The sequence below is a fragment of the Anomaloglossus baeobatrachus genome, chromosome 1 (genome assembly GCF_048569485.1).
Source record: "Anomaloglossus baeobatrachus isolate aAnoBae1 chromosome 1, aAnoBae1.hap1, whole genome shotgun sequence".
Lineage (NCBI taxonomy): Eukaryota > Metazoa > Chordata > Amphibia > Anura > Aromobatidae > Anomaloglossus > Anomaloglossus baeobatrachus.
This window is the reverse complement of record NC_134353.1, coordinates 916644100-916666857: the sequence shown is the minus strand read 5'-3', so window position 1 is coordinate 916666857 and position 22758 is coordinate 916644100. Positions and strand designations below refer to the sequence as shown.

At 43.0% G+C, this 22758-nt stretch overlaps 1 protein-coding gene and 1 long non-coding RNA gene across 18 annotated transcripts in view; one reads left to right on the top strand and one right to left on the bottom strand.

The window, feature by feature from the left end:
• Positions 1–19699, top strand: part of LOC142256173 (uncharacterized) — a 198590-nt gene extending 178891 nt beyond the window's left edge. For both annotated transcript variants that reach the window (XR_012727496.1, XR_012727495.1), the window contains exon 3: positions 17956–19699. This is a non-coding gene — a long non-coding RNA (uncharacterized LOC142256173). The remainder of the gene's footprint in view (positions 1–17955) is intronic.
• The window catches only part of CELF4 (CUGBP Elav-like family member 4), a 1553364-nt gene that overhangs the window by 884780 nt on the left and 645826 nt on the right, over positions 1–22758 (bottom strand). The gene's annotated exons all lie outside the window — the stretch shown is intronic.

Genomic DNA, 22758 nt, shown 5'->3' with positions numbered 1-22758 from the left:
CGTGGGAGTGGGCAGGAGGATGGCGACTGCACTGAATAGAGGTGCACCGGACCGAGACCAGCGACACCCATTGAACTGGACCGCCCCCTGGATGAGTATAACAAAGGTGTTTTTTTTATGTTATATTCTTTATGTTATTCTAGAATACTGTATTTAAGGGCTCACTGGTGGTGGATACAGCTTAATGGGGACAAATCTGCTGAAAGGTTCCCTTTAAGGACACATTTTTGGCTTCTTACTTTCCCTCATGGCTCAAAATATCCATAGATGAAAAATAGGGATGATCGAATACTATTTGCGAATATTCGATGTGCAATGTAAGTCTATGGGAAACCCGAATAACAACTATTCGGAACTATTCAGGCTTCCCATAGACTTACATTGCGCATCAATTAGTCGAATAGCGGAGAGGTATTCGGAAAATATTCGCGAAGCCGAATAATCGAAGTATTCGATCATCCGCAATCAAAAATCCTTAATAAAATTATTTGAACTAAAAGAACCCAAGATGAGTGAAACAAAATACACATATGACTTATATGATAAAGGATGCCCAATCCTTCTCCCCCCCCACCTGACTTTTGCCTTCATAGGAGAATTGCTACACAACTAGATAGTTAGGGGTACTTTGCACGTTGCGACATCGCTAGCAAATGCTAGTGATGCCGAGCGCGATAGTACCCACCCCCGTCGCACATGCGATATGTAGTGCGAGCTGCTGTAGCGAACATTATCGCTACGGCAGCGTCACACGCACATACCTGGTCGGCGACGTCGCTGTGACTGCCGAAGAATCCCTCCTTCAAGGAGACGGTGTGTTCGGCGTCACCGCGACGTCACTAAATGGCCGGCCAATAGAAGCGGAGGGGCGGAGATGAGCGGGATGTAAACATCCCGCCCACCTTCTCCCTTCCGCATTGCCGGTGGACGCAGGTAAGGAGATGTTTGTAGGTCCTGCGGCTTCATACACAGCGATGTGTGGAGCTGCAGGAACGACAAACAACATCGTACCTGCGGATGTACCGACATTATGAAAATGAACGACGTGATACAGATCACCGATTTTTGACTGTTTCACGCTCGTTCATCTTCTCTCCTAGGCTTTACACGTTGCGACGCCGTTACCGGCGCCGGATGTGCGTCACTTTCGATTTGACCCCGACGATATCGCAGTAGCGATGTCGCAACGTGCAAGGTACCCCTTAGCGGGTCCTGCCGAAATAGACAAATTTGGATAATTTATTATTATTGATTATTTTAGACCCCAGCGTCGGGTGCAATAGTCACTTTTGCACTCTCTAAAGCAACACGAGGAACAATACTGCCCCCCTCTACCCATCAGGCCAGGACTGGTAACACAAAACCTCCAAACCGGTTGAGAACAATTCTCGAATTTCATGACGTCACTGGCAAGATCTTCAAAGAATCATTGCTCTAATTAATTCTCTCTCTTTTCATTAATATTAAACTTTTATGGCGCTTTGAGGAAATGTTTAGCATTGCTGCACCGGAGACGGATTCTGTCTTTAAATCAGATAAATGTTATGCAGATTTTATTTGAATGTTGTAATAAGGAAGCCATGGATGGGGTTTATACAAATGCCTGAGAGTTTCCCTGTAGCTCTAAACCGAGGCCATATATTCAGGCGGATGGCGTTCGTACCTAATAAAAATAATCACCAGTCACTGATTAATGTACAAGTCAGTCTGTGCAATTATCATCAAAGGCTTACAAAAAAAAAAAAATGGTAAAAACTGCCAATTGAGGCATCTATCATTCTGCTCATATGAAAAATGTAAAAGAATAATACAGAAAATAATTGCCAGACACGTTGCCATTTATATTGTAATCTGCATTTTTAATGGATGGAATAAAAAAAAAAGAAATGGTAATAAAAAAAAAATACAGCTAGCCCACAAGAGGTTAAAGTGGAAAAAGATGGCAATGTGCTGCTCTCAATAAGAGCCCTTCCATACTGGACAATTTAAGGGTCCGTCATATGACCAATTTGTTAGGGTCCCTGTTCCAAAAGAAAAGAAAGGTCTATTCACAAAAAAGTGTTAAGACCCCCATACACAGTAGACTAAGCCACCAATATAAGCTTGGTGTCACAGATTACATCTTGAGATGGAGTGGATTTGCTTTCTTTTGATACTGAAGGGGTTAAAGATTTTTTCCCTACTGGCTGAGATTACTTATTGCCTTAATCACAGCTGCACAATTTTGCCATCACGTCCTTCTGCCATGTATACCCACTCCTAGCTTTACTCCATGCCAGTAATAGATATTCTCTATAGTGACCATGTTGAAGGAGTTCATCTCTGCATAGCTGTGGTGTTGTTTCAGTTGCAGCTTTGAAGTTTCCTACTGAAGAAACCAAGGAGTATTTTATATTATCTTTCTCCACCCATTTGTCTTATCTTCTTTGTGTTGTTTTATTGTAGTAGTGAGACTAGTGTCTCACTGGCCAACATCCTAGTCAGGGTAAGTTCAGGGTCAGCAAGAGCCTAGGCATGTGATAGTACATGGGGGAAAAGGACCTGTATAGGGATGTTAGGGAGCTCAGGCATCAGCCACAGTTGTGTGGGAGTTGGTGACCCTCTCCTTATAACCATGGCCTTCCCTTACATCTTCCATGGTTTTCCTACCATGTTGCGCCATACGCCAAGAATTCCCTCGCCCTGGTTTGGCACTTGTCCATCAGTCTAATGTGTATGGAGGTCTCTGATAGATGATATTGGGGGAATTAAGGACCTGGTTTTAACTGCAGAAACATTTCTTCTTTGAGAGGTAAGCCACCGTTACGGAGCTCTTGTAAAGAAGATAGGAGCACTCGGCAGAGAACGCTCCTGTGTATGGGAGAGCATGAGGAGATAGCTGCCAGCCGAACAATCGGCCAAACCATCACCTGCCCGACAGCTACTGCATCTAAAGTGTATGCAAGGCTTTAGAAAAGGTACCTCAGTCATGGTCCATGACTAAGATACCATTGCCAAAATGTGTGCCTTATCCATGACTACGGCACTTTTGCCAAAACGTGTTGGTTTTTGATCAGTGGCTTGAACTGTTTGTTCTTTCTGCTTTTAAGATTTAAGAAGTGATTTTTTTACCCTGGAGAGCCTATCGCGGGAGGAAATTTTTTGATTTGCACTATCCACTTGGAAGCCTGGACCTGGGTGGCTCCATGCGAATCATTTCCATTTGGTGCAGGTGTTTCATGGATTGGTGAGCTTTCTCCCTTTCCTAGATTTCTCTTTCGTTTCAGAGAGAATCATACCTGGCTACAAACCCGTGGTTCGGGCACCATTAATCTACACCAAAAACATTTGATTGATTTCAAACCCAAGAAACCCCGAGCTGCTACAGTGGAGGGAACTTCCAGGTCCACTGAATGCAGCGGAGGTGCGCCTTCTCAAAAAACCGCATTTTGCTTTTGTCACTGGATTCGTCTTCTTTCAGCTTTCATCATGGTACACAATGAGAATAAACGGAGCCACTCAGAATGCAGAATGGAGTTGGCCAGATGGATCCGTTTTATTTTTTTGGGTGTTTGCATTTTAACCTTAGACACATATTTGATCGGAGCCTGTGGGGTTTGTTACGTTAGTTCCCCTGACTAGTTAGCCCTTTTTCCGTGTTGTCACGCCCCCAAGGGCATGATAATATGGTTTCTATGAGCCGGCATCAGCACCAGATCCTGGAAATCTTGCGCATGCACACAGCTCGGCAACGTCGTCAGTAAGCCTCAGAAGCAGGGTGGACACTTCCTGGCTTCATTAGGTGTACTGCGCATGATTAGAAGGACAGAAGACGTGTATATGAGCCATTTTCTGAACTTCCGGTCATGCCCAGTGTGTCTAAAGAAGCCAGGAAGCGTAAACCCTTTTTCTGAAGTGCATTGATGCGACTGAGTTGTGCCCATGCACCAGATTTCCAAGAGCTTGCACTGACATCAGCTAATGGAAATCATGTTATCATGCCCACAGGGGCATGATAACATGGAAAAAGGGAAGTTTAGTTAGGGAAACTAATGCCCTATCAACTAGTCACAGGCCTAATTAGCATAGGGACTGCAAGGTTTAGAAGACTTTTTTTAAGACCATCATATTAGTGAATAGCATTATACAGAGCTGGTTAGCCAGGAAATTTGGGTATACAGGTTACAATGATGCTGGTTTGGAGGGAATAGGGGACCTGACAGGCTCCCTTTAAATAAGTTATTCTGCTTCTTCTGGTTAGAGAAAGCTCCTCACCATTTCCTTATTGTTAGCATCTTGTCATGGGGTATGGACTGAAGAAAAGGGTCTCCTAAGCTAATTCTAAGACTGCGGCCCCTGTGCTGTCCCTTATCTCAAAGGTAGGCTTGATGTTAGCCAGGTTCGAGACCCCAGTGTGACCCTGCCTCCTGTCCAAGTCCTGATACTACTCCCCCCACCCAAGCAGCGGGCCCGAAACCCAGCAACGAAAACTCCACAAATAGGCACAGACAAGGGTAAATGAAAACGCGTGCACACCGCACTCAAACACAAAGGAGGGACAGTATGTGAACTGGAGAGTAACGCAAAAGGGGTAGGAAATAAATGCACAACTGGAGGACTCACACACCGCGCAGAACCGCAACTTGTAGATCACCACAGAACTGGATATCCACAGGAACCGAGAAAGCAGAAGCTATATCTGGCACTCAGCCCCAGAATTCAGATCTTTATAAAGGATGAAGGCGGCTGAGGATGGTAATCAGCAGATGATCACAAGCCAGGATGGATTAACTCCTGCTGTACTGGTGAGCAGTGAAGCCAGAACCAGCTACCACCCATGACAGGCTGTGATCCCAGGCTGTTTGTCGGACTCTGCAGCGAGAACAGAATCCGATGCGAGTGCAACGCCGAAAAACCGCATGGCACATCTCTTATGTACCGGACCTATATAATCTATTAGAATATTTTGTCAGAAGAGCTCATCAAAAATAAATTATTAATTTCCAGCAATCATATATTTTAGGAAAACTTTGCAATAATTGGGTTATTTCCCTACAGCGCCTCTACAGGACAAAATAAGCATTACACAGTACCCATTAGAATCAGTGGGTGATTAGCTACAGATTTGGAAGATCCTCCATTGACAGATATCCTCTATGATCTCTATTCTCATGTTTTGATGAACGTCCTAAATTAGGAATTTCCAATGATTCATTCGGAATACCCCAAAAAAGGGATTTAAATTAAGTCCTTGCTAGGATTAAGGTGATGTCTGGCCATTGGGTCTTCTTAAGCATTGACTCTCAATTTAAAAAGCATCAAATTAGCCATTAATGTCTTTTATTTCCGAATTAGGGTAAAAACTTATTTTTACAATTGGGTTTCATTAACAATTTTGCACCATTAGTCCTTTGCAGGCTCTGTCATTGAACTTTGATGTGGTCAGCAAAAGGTGTATAAGAGATTTACAAAATCTATCATCATTCAGTTTGACTGAGCTCACTGACAGATTCTCAATAAACTCATTCTGCAGTCAGCAAAAAAAGATATAAAAGATATTGAAGGTAAAATGGGGCAAATGTTTTCATGAAACTGGTCTGCAAAATTGGTTTATAGCCCCATATGTGTGTAGTTACATAAAACAAACAAAAAAAAAAAGAAAAAAAAGTGGACAACCCCATTAAGAAATCTCCTGGAATAAACAATGTCACATAAAAAAAAGGGGATAACCCCTTTAAGAAGTCTCCTGGGATAAAAAAAAGTGGACAACCCCTTTAAGAAGTCTGCTGGAATTAATAATGTCACATGAAAAAAGTGGACAACCCCTTTAAGAAGTCTGCTGGAATGAATAATGTCACATGAGAAAAGTGGACAACCCCTTTAAGAAGTCTGCTGGAATGAATAATGCCACATGAAAAAAGTGGACAACCCCTTTAAGAAGTCTTTTGGAATAAACAATGTCACATGAACAAATAAAAGTGGAAAACCCCTTTAAGAAATCTCCTGTAATAAATAATGTCACATGAAAAAAAGTGTACAACCCCTTTAAGAAGTCTCCTGAAATAAACAATGTCACATGAACAAAAAAGTGGACAAACCCTTTAAGAAGTCTCCTGGAATAAATAATGTCACATGAAAAAAGTGGACAACCCCTTTAAGAAGTCTGCTGGAATAAATAATGTCACGTGAAAAAAAGTGGACAATCCCTTTAAGAAGTCTTCTGGAATAAACAATGTCACATGAACAAAGAAAAGTGGACAACCCCTTTAAGAAATCTCCTGTAATAAATGTCACATGAAAAAAAGTGTACAACCCCTTTAAGAAGTCTCCTGAAATAAACAATGTCACATGAACAAAAAAGTGGACAAACCCTTTAAGAAGTCTCCTGGAATAAATAATGTCACATGAAAAAAGTGGACAACCCCTTTAAGAAGTCTCCTGGGATAAAAAAAAGTGGACAACCCCTTTAAGAAGTCTGCTGGAATATATAATGTCACGTGAAAAAAGTGGACAACCCCTTTAAGAAGTCTTCTGGAATAAACAATGTCACATGAACAAAGAAAAGTGGACAACCCCTTTAAGAAATCTCCTGTAATAAATAATGTCACATGAAAAAAGTGTACAACCCCTTTAAGAAGTCTCCTGAAATAAACAATGTCACATGAACAAAAAAGTGGACAAACCCTTTAAGAAGTCTCCTGGAATAAATAATGTCACATGAAAAAAGTGGACAACCCCTTTAAGAAGTCTCCTGGGATAAAAAAAGTGGACAACCCCTTTAAGAAGTCTCCTGGGATAAAAAAAAGTGGACAACCCCTTTAAGAAGTCTGCTGGAATATATAATGTCACGTGAAAAAAAGTGGACAACCCCTTTAAGAAGTCTCCTGGAATAAATAATGTCACATGAAAAAAAAGTGGACAACCCCTTTTAGAAGTCTCCTGGAATAAATAATGTCACATGGAAAAAAGTGGACAACCCCTTTAAGAAGTCTCCTGGAATAAATAATGTCACATGAAAACAAAGTGGACAACCCCTTTAAGAAATCTCCTGAAAGAAACAATGTCACATGACAGCTGCAGCCAATCAACCAATCGGCAGCCACTAATGGGCTGCAACGTTCACGTTCCATCCAAAGAGGAGTGTCCAAGAGTCACTGAACTGCTGCAGCTGTCAATGAAAACTGATTATACCCGGAGACCAGGAGGAAACAGAATAACCCCAAAATGGAATATTTTTTAAGTAATAGAAGAACTAAGAATATTGGCATGAAAAATCCGTGCAAAGTCACATATTGTCCTGTTTTCCTGATCAAAAATGTAGCCGACAAAAGCTACAAATGATATTCCTTTTTACTGAGTGTCAGTAAATTTAGCGAGGCCATAAGACGGCGTGTTGTATAAACTAACGGTAACGGTTCCATCTTTCTTTATCTTTCCTTCCTGACACACAGGTAAATGCATTACTGTATAAAGGGTTTTAAAATTCTAATAAGCTTGAAGGACTTGGCGTGAATGACGAATTCTTGAATAAAACAGCATGGCTCTCTGCCAGGTCCTCTCCCCAAGACTGATATGACAAGTAATTAAATGAGACGGAGAATATATCTTTAATGTAGCAGTTATGTATGAGATGCTATTTATGTACTTTGCATTCCACCTCCTGGCATTGCCTCCTGTATGCATCCGGAGATTTCGAAAGCTCTCACCCACTCAGTGCCAGGACTGCCACTCATACTAAGTCCAGCTTGTTTAAATAAGTCTATATTGGAGAGATTTATTGCCAGTGCTGTAATATAGTTCAAGAGGCATGATATGTTTTCCACATCTCACAATTATTCTTAATGTACTTGATTATGTGTGATATTAGGTGCCACAATTAAATAATTTCATTTAATATAAGTATTATTATTTTCCCGTTGTAACAAAACTTAAAATTAGAAATTTTAAAACTTGCAGCATCCTCAGGGGAGGGACTAGTAAACAACCAGCCAATAAAAACCATCTGAACTCATGACTCCTCCCACAAGGAACATCTTTAAACCTTTTATCTAGTTCTCAGGTTATGTTGTTTCTCTTAGTTTAAATTTGTATTGTTTTTATTATGATATCTCATAACTTCAATTAATATAAGTATTATTGGGTTCCCGGTGAGACAAAACTTGAAATGAGAAATTTTAAAACTAGCAGCATCCTCAGGGGAGGGACTAGTAAACAACCAGCCACTAAAAATGAACACATGACTCCTCCCACTAGGAACATGTTTAACCTCATAACGACGGCCGTACGACTTAAAGCGGCGGCAAAACAGGGTACTTATTCTGTTCCGCCGCTTTAAAGCGGTGGCCCGAAAAAACCCTGTAGCGCCCCCCAGCGACCGAAAATCTCGGGGGTTTCAGCTACCGGGGGTAGCTGAGACCCCCCAGATTATGAATCGGGGTGTTTTTTTTGGACCCCGATAATGTGATTGCCGGTATATACCGTATACCAACGAACACATGATAAAAAAAAAAAAAATGGCCGGTAAAACTGATTTCTTTTTCATCTGACATGATCAAACATGTCAGATGAGAAAGAAATATAATCCTCTAGTGCCCCCAAAGCCCCCGGTACCGGAGAGTCCCCCACCATCCCTACCCCCCTCCGGAGCAGTCAAAATGGCGCCGAAGCGCACAGAAAACTGCCGCCGCCGCCGGCTCTGCATTCATTTCCCTCCGATCTGAAATGATCAAACATTTCAGATCGGAGGGAAATGTCCTCCCCCTGACCCCTCCTCCGGTCTACCGGAGCCCTCTGGTCCACCGGAGCCCCTCCGGTTCTCTAGAGCGCTCCCCCTTCCCCCCCTCCGGAGCATGCAAGATGGCGGCGCGCAGCGCACGGCCGCATTCATCCCGCTCTTTCTGCCGCATGTGACACGTCACATGCGGCAGAAAAGTCGTCCCCAGGTCCCCCGGTCAGCCCCTGGTCAGCCCCGTTACCTGGCTACTGCTCCATCCCCGCGATCACTCCACCTCCTAGAAAGCTGGCGGCGCATGCGCAGACAGCGGCTGTCAGCTGGATCCCTGCAAGCAGGGACGCTGACCTCGCTGCTGCCACACTCCTCACATGGAGAGCCTGCTGTTCTAGAAAATGGGGGTTACGTTCTGTGAGCGTGCCCCTCATATTCTGGAATGAGGTTACTGCAGGTCACTCTGCCCTAGGTTGGACCGGGGCAGTGTGAGTGCAGTATTGTCAGATTACTGCACCCACACTGCTCATGGAGAGCTTGCTCTTCCAGAAAATGGGGGATACGTTCCCTGAACGTGCCCCCCATATTCTAGAAGGTCCAGAGTCGCCGATAGACCTCCAAAATGGATTACAGTGACCAAAATTTATTTATTTTCAATAAATTGGTGAAAAAGGAATGTTTCGGGGAGTTTTTTTTCAAATACATTTTTTTTTTTGTGTTTATTTTTTTCTATTACTCACTGGGTTAGTGATGTCGGGTATCTGTTTAGATGCCGTGACATCACTAACCCCAGGGCTTGATGCCAGGTGACATTACAGCTGGTATCAACCCCGTATATTACCCCATTTGCCACCGCACCAGAGCGCGGGATGAGCTGGAGCGAAGCGCCAGGATTGGCGCATCTAATGGATGCGCCACTTCTGGGGCGGTTGCGGCCTGCTATTTTTAGGCTGGGAAGAGTCCAATAACCATGGCTCTCCCCACCCTGAGAATACCAGACCCCAGCTGTCCGCTTCACCTTGGCTGGTGATCTAATTTGGGGGGGACCCCACGTTTGTTTTTTTTTGTTTTTTTTTTTAAAAATGCCTGGGGAGCCCTCCAAATTGATCACCAGCCAAGGTGAAGCTGTCAGCTGTCGTTTGCAAGCTACAGCTGTCTGCTTTACCCTAGCTGGCTATCAAAAATAGGGGGGACCCCACGTCGTTTATTTTAATTATTAATTTTTGGGGGGGCTAAATACAAGGCTAGGCACCCTTTAGTGCCACATGAAAGGCACTAAAGGGAACCAGCTTAGAATATGCAGGGGGGTGGGACGTTATATATGTTTGACATCTATCCATTCATCCATTGTAGCATTTTAGGCTGTGTGCCCACAATCAGGGTTTTCAGCGTTTTGGGCACAGAGTGTTTTCCCTGCATCCATAACGCTGCGTTGTGCAGTAGAAGCACAGATTTTTAGAAATCCTATGCCCAATGTGCTTCTTTTCTCCGCAGCATAAACCGACCTGTGGTGCAGCTTCCCGAGCCTCAGCATGTCAGTTTATGCTGCGGAGACAAGAGAGTTCTCTGCAGGTAGCATAGAGCTCCACAGCAGCCTGAACCCAAATCGTGGGCATGGGCAGCTGCGTTCTCCCGTGGACAACACTCACATCTCTGCAGGAAGGCTGACACTGTGTACTAGACGCCGTGTCGCTGGATCATGGCCACATAGCCTAAAAGTGAGAAATTTGTTGCTACAGCAACATTTTTGTGAAGTACCTGTGGATTCAAAATGCTTACTATACTCCTGAATAAAATCCAGTTTCCAAAATGGGGTCACTTGTGGGGGGTTTCTGCTGTATAGGTACCCAAGGGGCCCTGCTAATGTGACATGGTGCCCGCAATTTATTTCAACTTTTCCAGAATTCAAATGGTGCTCCTTCCATTCCAAGCCCTCCCATTTATCCAAACAGAGGTTTTTGGCCACATGTGGGGTATCCCTGTGCTCATAAGACATTGGATAACAACCTGTGGGGTCCACGGTTTGTTGTTGCCTCTTGAAAAAGTAAGAAATATGATGCTAAAGCAACATTTTTGTGAAAAAAATGAAAAGTTTCAATATGGCAACCTAAGCTTATCAAATTCTGTGAAGTACTCTTGGATTCAAACTGCTCAATATACACCTAGATAAAAGCCTTGAGGGGTCTAGTTTCCAAAATGGCGTCACTTGTGAGGGGTTTCTTCTGTTTAGGTACCTTAGCGGACCTGTAAATGCAACATGGTGCCCGCAATCTATTTCAGCCAAATTTGCTTTCCAAAATTCAAATATTGCTCCTTCTGTTCCGAGCCCTCCCATTTGTCCAAACAGAGGTTTCTGACCACATGTGGGGTATCGGCGCGCTCATAAGAAAGTGGGGAACAAGTTTTAGGGTCCATTTTGTTGTGTTATTTCTTCTAAAAGTGAATAAATTTGGGTTAGAGCAACATTTTTAGGTAAAATTTAATTTTTGCTTTTTTCATTCCACATTGCATGTTCCACATTGAATGTTTTTTTCATTCCACATTGCATTTTTTCATTCCACAGTTCATGTGAAGCACCTGAAGGGTTAATAAACTTCTTGAATGTGGTTTTGAGTACTTTGGGGGGTGCAGTTTTTAGAATGGTGTCACTTTTGGGTATTTTCTGTCATCTAGGCCTATTGAAGTCACTTCAAATGTGATGTGGTCCCTAAAAAAATGGTTTTGTAAATTTTGATGTAAAAATGAGAAATCGCTGATAAACTTTGAACTATTCTAACTTCCTAACAAAAAAGAAAATTGTTTCCAAAATTGTGCTGATGTAAAGTAGACATGTGGGAAATGTTATTTATTAACTATTTTGTGTCACAGAAATCTCTGGTTTAACGGTATAAAAATTCAAAAGTTGAAAATTGCTAAATTTTCAAAATTTTTGCCAAAATTCAATTTTTTTCATAAATAAACGCAAAAAATATTGTCCTAAATTTGATACTAACATGAAGTCCAATATGTGACGAAAAAACAATCTCAAAATCACCAGGATCCGTTGAAGCGTTTCAGAGTTATAACCTCATGAAGTGACACTGGTCAGAAGTGCAAAATTTGGTCTGGTCATTAAGGTGAAAAGTAGCTCCGTCACTAAGGGGTTAAACCTTTTATGTTTTTATCAGGTTATGTTGTTTCGCTCAGTTCAATTTTTATTGTTTTTATTAATATTTCTCAGTGACGAATTTGTTTTTCAATGAAATAATTTAATTTAAATATTATTGGGTTCCTGATGAGACAAATCCTGAAATGAGAAATTTTAAAACAACCGGCATCCTCAGGGGAAAGACTAGTAAACAATCAGCCACTAAAAATGTATGAACGCATGACTCATTCAACAAGGAACATCTTTAAACCTTTTATGTATTTCTCAAGGTATGTTGCTTCTCTCAGTTGAATTTTCATTGTTTTTATTATTATTTCTCAGTGGCGCATTTGTTTTGCAATTAAATAGTTTTATTTAATACAAGTATTATTGAGATCCCGCTGAGACAAAACTTGAAATGTAAAATTTTAAAACTAGCAGCATCCTCAGGGGAGGGACTAGTAAACAACCAGCCAATAAAAATGTCTGAGCACATGACTCCTCCCACAAGGAATATCTTTAAGCCTTTTATGCATTTCTTAGGTTATGTTGTTTCTGTTGGTTGAATTTTTATTGTTTTTATTATTATTTCTCAGTGGCGCATTTGTTTTGCATCGAGTTTCAGTTTACTGAAATCTCTGCTCCAAAATGAAGTCCTAAAAACAACATTAAGACTAAGAAATATTCCTTGGAGGCAATGTGTCTGAATACATAATTCAGAGTGTCTGGAATCCCTTTCCACTGATTGCACTAAGCCTAAATCCTCTGGAGGTTTGCTTTGACTGTCTTTTTATTTTCTTTGTTTGCTTCCCCCCACAAATCTATATGAAGTTCATATCTGCAAATACAATTGTAGAAGTGCCAGTGTTTCCTGCCTAACTGGAATGAAAAGGAAAAAAAAAAACCATTTGACCGAAAATCTCTGGAACAGGCTCCTATAATTCCTGTTATGCATGAGTTTAATCCCTGATATAATAGATCACTGCATAAACGTCTGCTTATGTCCAGTCTTGTAATACCAAAAAATAACTATTCTAAATGAAGTAAACTAAAGAGCACTTTGCACATTACAACAACGCAAACCAATGCTTCCGATGCCGAGTGCGATAGTCCCCGCCCCCGTTGCAGCTGCGATATCATGGTGATAGCTGGCGTAGCGAACATTATCGCTACGCCAGCTTCACTTGCACTCACCTGCCCTGCGACATCGCTCTGGCCGGCAACCCGCCTCTTTATTAAGGGGGCAGGTCGTGCGGCGTCATAGCGACGTCACACAGCAGGCGGCCAATAGAAGCGGAGGGGCGGAGATGAGCGGGACGTAACATCCCGCCCACCTCCGTCCTTCCACATAGCTTGCGTGAGCCGCAGGACGCAGGTAGGAGGTGTTCCTCGCCCCTGCGGCTTCACACACAGCGATGTGTGATGCCGCTGGAACGAGGAACAACATCGTAACATCGGTCATTTCCAAATTATGGAAATGACCGACGCTACACCGATGATACGATTACGACGATTTTGCACTCGTTAATCGTATCAAAAAGGCTTTACACACTACGATATCGCCTGCGACACCGGATGTGCGTCACTTTCAATTTGACCCCACCGACATTGCACCTGCGATGTCATAGTGTGCAAAGTGCCCCTTAGTCTTCACCTTATTTAGCTTCACACTCACGGTTTGTATTTTCTGTGTATAGTATGTACTTACATTCCCAAATCTAGAGCTCTGTATCACCATACTACCACAAAGGAATTAATTTCAAAAAGTTGACTTCCACCAATTTTAGAGTTTTTGAGCTCCTTGTTAGAAACATTAAAAACTTTTATTTCAACATGTAACTGGCTAAAAAGTATGGGCTGAGCCACCAGTGGATTGTCCCCCAAGGAAATAACTTTAGCATGACTTGCGAGTCATTGTAGGTGTGTAGCCATTAGTTAAAAAACTTTGACTTCACTTTTTTACAGGCCTGAAATGAAAATTTCTAGAAACCATCTCAGTACACCCATGATGGACTGACCAGGAGAGCACTGGAGAGCCTCCTGTAGACCTTTTACAAAAGGGGTCTAAACTCATTAGTTAGATGCCATAAATGCCCCAGATATGACAATCTGGCTCATTTCCCAGACTGGAAAATGTATGGCTCATGAATCGGACCCATATCTATCTTGAGATCATTACTCCAGTCTTCCCCTAAAGGGGTTGTCAACTACATGGACATCCCCTTCTAATGTCCCATGTTTGCCCATTAAAATAAAAAGCTTATACTCTCCTACGGTGCTGGCACCGTTCCACCGGCATTGGCACTTCCTCTTCTGGGGCTCACATGAAGTTGTTACTTCACGTGAGCCTTGCGCCCAATCAGCTCTCTTCCCTCTCCCCGCTTGCAGACGAATCAAATATCAATGGGAAGTGAGTGAGCGGCAGCCTTGACTTTCTCTTGATGTTCAATTTATCCGTAGGTGAGGAGAGGGAAGTTGGCGGTGGTTGAGCGCCGAGCTTGCGTGAAGTAACAATTTTATGTGAGCCCATGGACTGTGAGTGCCACTGCAAAGGCACCAGCACGGGAGGGGAGAATAAGCATTTTATTTTAAAGGAGGCAAACATAGTTGATGAGAAGGGGACGTCCAAGTAGTGGACAACCCTTTCAATGGAATACATAGGTGGCCGTGCATGCATGGCTCTTTCGATTACTTTCTATTACAGCATTGGAAATTACTATCAATGGTTAAGATGGGGCAACCTGTCTAAATGCTCCTCAAGGGAATTGTGTTAAGCCAACCTGAGTGTAGCACAACTATGATGGTTGGTAGAAGACCAATAACTGGTTATCGTCTAGATGTCCAGACCTCTCTAAGTATATCCAAGGGTTGTCTGGTCAAAGCAAGTTATCACGTACCCACATGATAGGTGATAACTTACTGCTTGGTTGGGGTCTAACCACTGGTACCTGCACTGGCAGAATGGGGTATGTTCATCTATCACAGGGCACTTTTATTCCCATTCGGATGGGTTGGCAGTGTGCAAACCCGATCACTTCCTAATTCATTCTCTATCAGACTGATGGAATAGGCTGAGCGCAGAGCTCTGTAGCCCAATTCTAATGCCCGATCGGTGCAGGTCTCAGCTGTCGGAATTCTATCCTGTGGTTTGGTGATAACTCATTTTCCAATGCACACCTTTAAGTATCTTTGGTGTCAATGAATTTGCAGATTTCCCCCCTGAATTTTAACCTTTATCAGCCTGTATACAACATGGTTAAAGGAAATTGGCTGATGGATGAGGCATTTACACTTTTCCAAGCTCTGCTTGGTGATTAGAAGTAAATAATAGGGATGGTTTGTCTACAACTTGCGACGTATAAAAAAGATCATGTGATCCTCAAAGTCTTTTAGGTATATTTAAGCTAATTCACCCCAAAAAATAATTATCTATACCTAAATTGCCGCTTTCATTTTTGCAGCCGTATTCGATTATGTGCTCCAAATTAATATTTGTCTTGAAGTCAATCAATACGTTACGACAAAAGTGAAAGAACATGTGCCCAACATATCATGTAAGTCATAAGGGTGCTGTACACACTGCGACATCGCTAACGATATATTGTCGGGGTCACGTCGCTAGTGACGCACATCCGGTGCCGTTAGCGACATCGCAGAGTGTGACACCAAGGATCAACGATCGCAAAAACGTCAAAAATCGTTGATCGTTGACACATCGCTCCTTTTCATAATATCGGTGGTGCTATGTGTGACACTGCAGGAACGACAAACATCTCCTTACCTGTGTCCACCGGCAATGCGGAAAGAAGGAGGTGGGTGGGGTGTTACGTCCCGCTCACCTCCGCCCCTCCTCTGCTATTGGGCGGCCGCTTAGTGACGCCGCAGTGACGTCGCTATGACGCAGAACGCACCTCCCCCTTGAAGGAGGGATTGTTCGGTGGTCACAGCGACGTCGCTGCAAAGGTATGTGCGTGTGACGCTGCCGTAGCGATAATGTTCGCTATGGCAGCGAGCACCAAATGTCGCACGAACGACGGGGGCGGGTGCTATCGCTAGCGATGTCGTGGCGTGTAAAGTGCCCTATAGATGTGCCAAAAGAGTGCCACGATAGACATCCAAATAAATTGTCTTTTATATGAAATTTTTTATACTGGGGCGAATGGTTGACGAATGTCTAGAACTTTATGTGAATCTACCCTAAAATGTTGGAGTCAGAACATGTCATTGACTATGGGTTCCTATCTTTCCTTATTGCTCCCTATATCCGGCAATACATTTATCTCCCCGTCTTCATTGGTACAAGTCCCAGCAGATAAGGCCTCGTCCCTGATATACGTCTTCCGGCACGAGAAGAGTTAATGGAGCCCATCTGGCTCAGTGCTTTGAGATAACTGGGAAAAAAAAGGAAACAAGCCAAAAAATGTAAAATCTTGTTGACAGTTTTAATACGTGACCTTCTTGATCTGCTAAATGCTGTCACAAAAACATTTATTAATATGCAAATTTGCAGCAGCAGTCTGGATGCAGTCAGGTTGCGCTATTTTGCACATTAATATCATATCCTTTTTGGGTGTCTCAGCAATTTGAAGCTTCGGAGGGGAGAGATGATCGGGATGTGCTATATGTATGTAATAAATGAGAATATAATGTTATGTATTGTACATTCTGCGTGGTTTGTAGTATCTAGACATTCACTTAATAGACTCCATATTCCTAACCTGTGTCTCCCCTTCAACAAAAAACACTTCTACTGCACAACTGGATAAGATGCCACGTAAGGTTCCCAGCATTTCCTTATTTCTCCAAAGCATATGAAGATAGTAACTGAGAGCAATGACTTTATGCTATAAAGAAAACTAAACTTCAAGACACATTATTTTAAGAGCTGAAATCATAATTCTGCAGGCTCCTGTCACAAGGAGATTTATACAAACATCCATGATTGTAATGGCGGCGTCAGGATCTGTGGAGACTACAGATTCTGGCACTTTTCTGATGTCTGTGATCAGCCAGGGAGACTCGGGCATCGACCCATAGACTTGTAGTTCATAAGCAGGCTAGCAAGTGTTGGAGGAACTTTGCACGTTGCGAATCGCTACTGCGATGTCGTCGGGGTCAAATCGAAAGCGACGCACATCCGGCATCAGTAACGACGCCGCAACATGTAAAGCCTAGATGTGCCGATAAACAATCGCAAAAGCGTCGTAAATCGGTGATCTGTGTAGTGTCGGACATTTCCATAATGTCGCACCAATAGGAGATACGATGTTGTTCCTCGTTCCTGCGGCAGCGCACATCGCTGTGTGTGAAGCCGCAGGAGCGAGGGACATCGCCTTACCTGCCTCCACCGGCTATGCGGAAGGAAGGAGGTGGGTGGGATGTTTACGTCCCACTCATCTCCGCCACTCCGCTTCTATTGGACGGCTGCCGTGTGACGTTGCTGTGACGTCGCACGACACGCCACCTTAGGAAGGAGGCGGTTCACCGGCCAGAGCGACATCGCAGGGCAGGTAAGTGCGTGTGAAGCTGCCGTAGCGATAATGTTCGCTACGGCAGCTATCACAAGATATCGCATGTGCAACGGGGGCAGGGACTATCGCATTCAGCATCGCTAGCATCGGCAAGCAATGTCGCAGCGTGCAAAGTACCCTTTACTCTCCACTGGGCTGCTTGTTAGTCTCCTTTGATCACATGCTGTAGGGGAGCCAGTCACATTGCTCTCCTCCTGTATATGCTGGCTGGACACTTCCTTTAATGCCAGCTCTAGCTTCTCTATACTGGTCTGGTGAGGTGTTGTGTTCCAGACTTACTTGTGGTTGTAGGAGCGATTGTGGTATTAACCCTTGTTGTACTTTCGTTGGTGCCTTCCTTCTCTAGCTTTTCTCCTTAGTTTCTGCGTGTTCCTGTGAGTTTGCAGTGTGTCTGAGTTTTGTTTATTCTCGGTCTGTTTTGATGCATTCATGTGCTAGTGCACTATTAGACTGCAAAAGGCCAATATATTGTTCATGGGCAGGGGCTCTTTTTAGACTGTGTCCACCAGTGAACCAAACACAGATGCTCGGTGCACCCCTGGCAAAACAATGCTATGAACTTTCTAATCTAATTTTTTTCCTTCTATTTCCAGGCTCCTCTGCTTCCTGTGTGTAAAGAGATATCAACCAGGGAAGAGTGTCACGGGTGTGTTACAGGTGACAGACAGTCATGTGGTTTCTGGCCATAGAAGGCCACAGCATTTGGCAGCACAGAATGCTCCTTGACTTTCCATTGTTTCTGCTGTCAGTATTCATTGTATTAGGTAGTTTTCCTGCTGGATTCATCTCTCCCCTTTTGGACCCAGCAGGAGCTCGCCTTCCAGCCAGCTCATGATCATCAGTTTTCTCTTGGTGCTTAAAAGAATACCCCTTCCTTTCTTGGACTAGTTCTGGTGATATTTTTCAGTTCATTTCAGCTCTGGTTGCAAGCAGGTGGCTTGTACTCCTCTGTGGTGTTTTTGCTGAAAACTCTGCTGAACTTCTACCTGAGTCATCTAATGATAAGTAGTTCATGCTTGATGCGTGATCTCTTTGTCTTCTATAGTGTTTAGTGGAGTTGACGAAGAGCTCATCCCATCTGTTCCTTATTTAGGGCCCAGCAATAGGGATGCAAAGGGTCAGGTATCTGGCTCGGCGCATAGCTGTGGAACGTATCCTGGGTAGTAAGATACCCCAGGGATCAGTAGTAGGTTTGATCAGGGGTCACCATATTCCCATTTCCCAGACATAGAGTTCACCTTCCCTTTCACTTGGTACAACTCTGTACCTAGCGGGACAAGTAGGAGGTGGAGATAGATAGAAAATTCCCCTTTCCTAGACACAGGGTTTCCCTTCCCTTTCACCGTTCTCTTGGTATTTCCCTGTACCTAGCATGACAAATAAGAGGTGGAGATATATGGAAACAAGTAGATGGAAACGTGCATAGAACAGTTGACCACGTCTAGGGTGGAATCGAGCAAATGAGCTTGGTTTGAACACTCTTTTAGTGCTGACGGCTTCCCTTTAACACTAGAAGTCCCAGAAATTTCGAGCTCCACCCTGAAGTCCCGAAAGAGGGTCAAATGATCCTTAGTTAAACTGAATAGAACTGACTAGAAAATAAATGGCTAAACTCAATGGAAACCAACAACCTTCTGTGGTGCGACAGTAATGGCCTTAATTACAGAACAAAAGACGGTGATTATAGGATGTTAGCTAAAATCCTTCAGGTCATTCCACCCATGTCTCTGGGTTCCAAAGGTAGAAATGTTAAATGACCCCTCTCTGGGACTTCTAGTGTTAAAGACTGCAATCATTACAAGACTTTGGTTCCACCATGGAATATCTAAACCACATCATATTTAAGGTTATTATCACCCTTTAAAATATCCATACCCTTTCTCAGAAGCCCCTTTCTTCAACCCAAACTTATTATCTGTCCATAATAATTAACGTTTATGGACATATGAGCCAAGTTCTTGGTAAGAACCACTCCAAGACTGCACCACGTGGCTTCAAGACAATTACTCACGGTAAAGACTTTTCTTTTGTGTTGAGAGTTATAGAAATAAGTAACGATAAAACACAATCTATTTCTTTATTAATAATCTTTCCATGCCGCCGTTCATCACGCGAAACATCTTGTTAGAATATGATCCTAACAAGGCTGATGTAAAAATAAACACGTTACTTATTACCGGTGTCTGCTCTATATGGAATAAGGAAGAATTGTTTTCGTCCCGCTATGTAACACAATTTCTTACTTCTTTCTAAAGAAAGCTGTTAATTAAATGGCAAGATAATGTGGATTTTCTGGGAGATATCATTTGCACTTAAAGAATGTGTTACCCTGAGCCTTGGAGCGACCACTGAATCAGCACCATGGGCAACACCGAAAATCATTAATTCTGTACAGGCCTTTAATTTATTTCATTTATACAGTGTGAAATTCCACAGGGTGACGGAACGAAGAGAAGGAGTCTGGCTAGATGCTATATCTCCTTCAGCAATATACTTTTTTTTTAATAACTTGCCGGGTGCCTAAGCAAATAAGCCGTGCCGAAAATATTTCTCCATAGTTATCTTGTGCAGGGTAAATGATTAGGTCTTCTCAAAAAAAAAAAATCACACATCCTCATGTTGGATAATGGCTCTTCATTATCATGTCCAGAAGATTTGTACAAGGAAAGCAACGCCTCAAAGAGACCAAAGTCAACTAACTAGGATACGGATTCTCAAGGTGGTCAAGCAAAAAAGTTAATATTCTTTCCAAATGTAGATGGTCGACTTTATTGAGGGTCTTCTGTAGGGATCTCTACGTTGATTATGTTCCCGGAATGTTGTCTCATCATGGAAGCCAATCGTTAGATGCATCAACAACTATACTCCCAGTGGGAACCCAAAATATTCCCAAGGGGTGCTGAAAAACTGTTGAATAGAGATGAGTGAACTCAAGGTTTGGTGTTCGTACCAAACACAAACTTTCCAAACCCCCCCCCCCCGAAGTTGGGGTTCAGAGTTTGGGGCTTTATGTATCCAAACCACTTCTGCGAGCATCGTTGTGCTCGGTTACACTCAGTGCTCAGCCCAGTGCGAACCGCTTGCAGTGTTTGATCGGTTCACACCGGGGGTAACAACAGCATGATGGGATGTAGTGTGCAAAAAACTAAATAAATGGAAATACCTGCTTACCCTCCCCCGGAAGTGTTCTGTTTATAGTCGAACTGCCCAATCAGTGACTTACGTATGTAAGATTTTGTATGGTACTACATCCAAGACTTTATATAGCACTTAGCCTATGTCCAACATGTTATGTGGCACTTACCCTCTGTGTAAGCTTATTTATGGCACTTATCCTATGTGTAAGACTTTATTTGACTCTTACCCTTTGTATAAAACTTTACATGGCCTTATCTGATGTGTAAGACTTTATATGATACTTATCTTATGTATAAGACTTTATATGCCTCATACCCTCTGTATAAGACTTTATATGGTACTATGTATAAGTCTTTATATGACACATCCTATGTGTAAGACTTAAGTGACACTTATGCTATGTGTAAGACTTTATGTGACTCTTACCCTCTGTATAAGGCTTTTTATGACACTTATCCTATGTGTAAGATTTTATGTGACACTTATGCTATGTGTACAACTTTATTTGATTCTTACCCTATATTTAAGACTTTATTTATTTGATTCCTACCCTCTGTATAAGACTTTATATGACAATTATCAGATGTGTAAAACTTTTTGTGACACTTATCCTCTGTATAAGACATTTAATGGCACTTACCCTATATATAAGACTTTATATGGCACTCATCTATGTGTAAAGACTTTATATGGCAGTTATCCTATATTAAGACTTTATTTGACTCTTACCCTCTGTATAAGACTTTAAACGGCAGATGATGGTTTATGGAAGACCTTCATGGCAGAAAACCCTACCCTCTTTGTCTAGATCTGGGATATTTCCCCAGTAAAGGGTTGCTGACTGACCTGTCTTAGGTTGTGGAATGGCCCAGGATTCTGTTCTTTCCTCCTCCACTCCTTACAGGTTGCAGAATGGCCCAGTATTGTGTTCTTCCCTACTCCAATCCTTCAAGGTTGCAGAATGGCCAAAGATTGTGTTCTTCCCTACTCCAATCCTTCCAGGTTGCAGAATGGCCCAGTATTGTGTTCTTCCCTACTCCAATCCTTCAAGGTTGCAGAATGGTCAAGGATTGTGTTCTTCCCTACTCCAATCTTTCCAGGTTGCAGAATGGCCCAGGATTGTGTTCTTCTCTACTCCAATCCTTCCAGGTTGCAAAATGACCCAGGATTGTGTTCTTCTCTACTCCAATCCTTCCAGGTTGCAGAATGGCCCAGTATTGTGTTCTTCCCTACTCCAATCCTTCCAGGTTGCAGAATGGCCAAGGATTGTGTTCTTCCCTACTCCAATCTTTCCAGATTGCAGAATGGCCCAGGATTGTGTTCTTCCTCCCTCCAATCCTTCTAGGTTTCAGAATGGCCCAGGATTGTGTTCTTCCTTACTCCAATCTTTCCAGATTGCAAAATGACTCAGGATTGTGTTCTTCTCTACTCCAATCCTTCGAGGTTGCAGAATGGCCCAGTATTGTGTTCTTCCTCCCTCCAATTTTTCTAGGTTGCAGAATGGCCCAGGATTGTGTTCTTCCCTCCTCCAATCCTTCCAGGTTACAGAATGGCCCAGGATTGTGTTCTTCCCTCCTCCAATCCTTCCAGGTTACAGAATGGCCCAGGATTGTGTTCTTCCCTCCTCCAATCCTTCCAGGTTACAGAATGGCCCAGGATTGTGTTTTCCCTCCACCACTCTTTTCAGGTTGCAGAATGGCCCAGGATTGTGTTCTTCCCTCCTCCAATCCTTCCAAGTTACAGAATGGCCCAGGATTGTGTTTTTCCCTCCACCACTCCTTTCAGGTTGCAGAATGGCCCAGGATTGTGGTCTTCCCTCCACCACTCCTTTCAGGTTGCAGAATGGCCAGGATTGTATTCTTCCCTCTTCCAATCCTCCTAGGTTGCAGAATGGCCCAGGATTCTGTTCTTCCCTCCTCCAATCCTTCCAAGTTACAGAATGGCCCAGGATTGTGTTTTTCCCTCCACCACTCCTTTCAGGTTGCAGAATGGCCCAGGATTGTGTTCTTCCCTCTTCCAATCCTTCTAGGTTGCAGAATGGCCCAGGATTGTGTTCTTCCCTCCTCCACTCTTTCCGGTTGCACATCACGTGTGCCCAAAAGGTTAAATAGATTCTTTTATTTGCACCAGAATGCGAGTGGTTCCTGCTCAAGAGGATTTAATATTCTCTCTGGAGATCATTACAAGACAGACACAGAGCAGACATTCCTCGCAACAATCCTCTGAAAACCCAGTTCTGAGAATATTTTGCACAACAA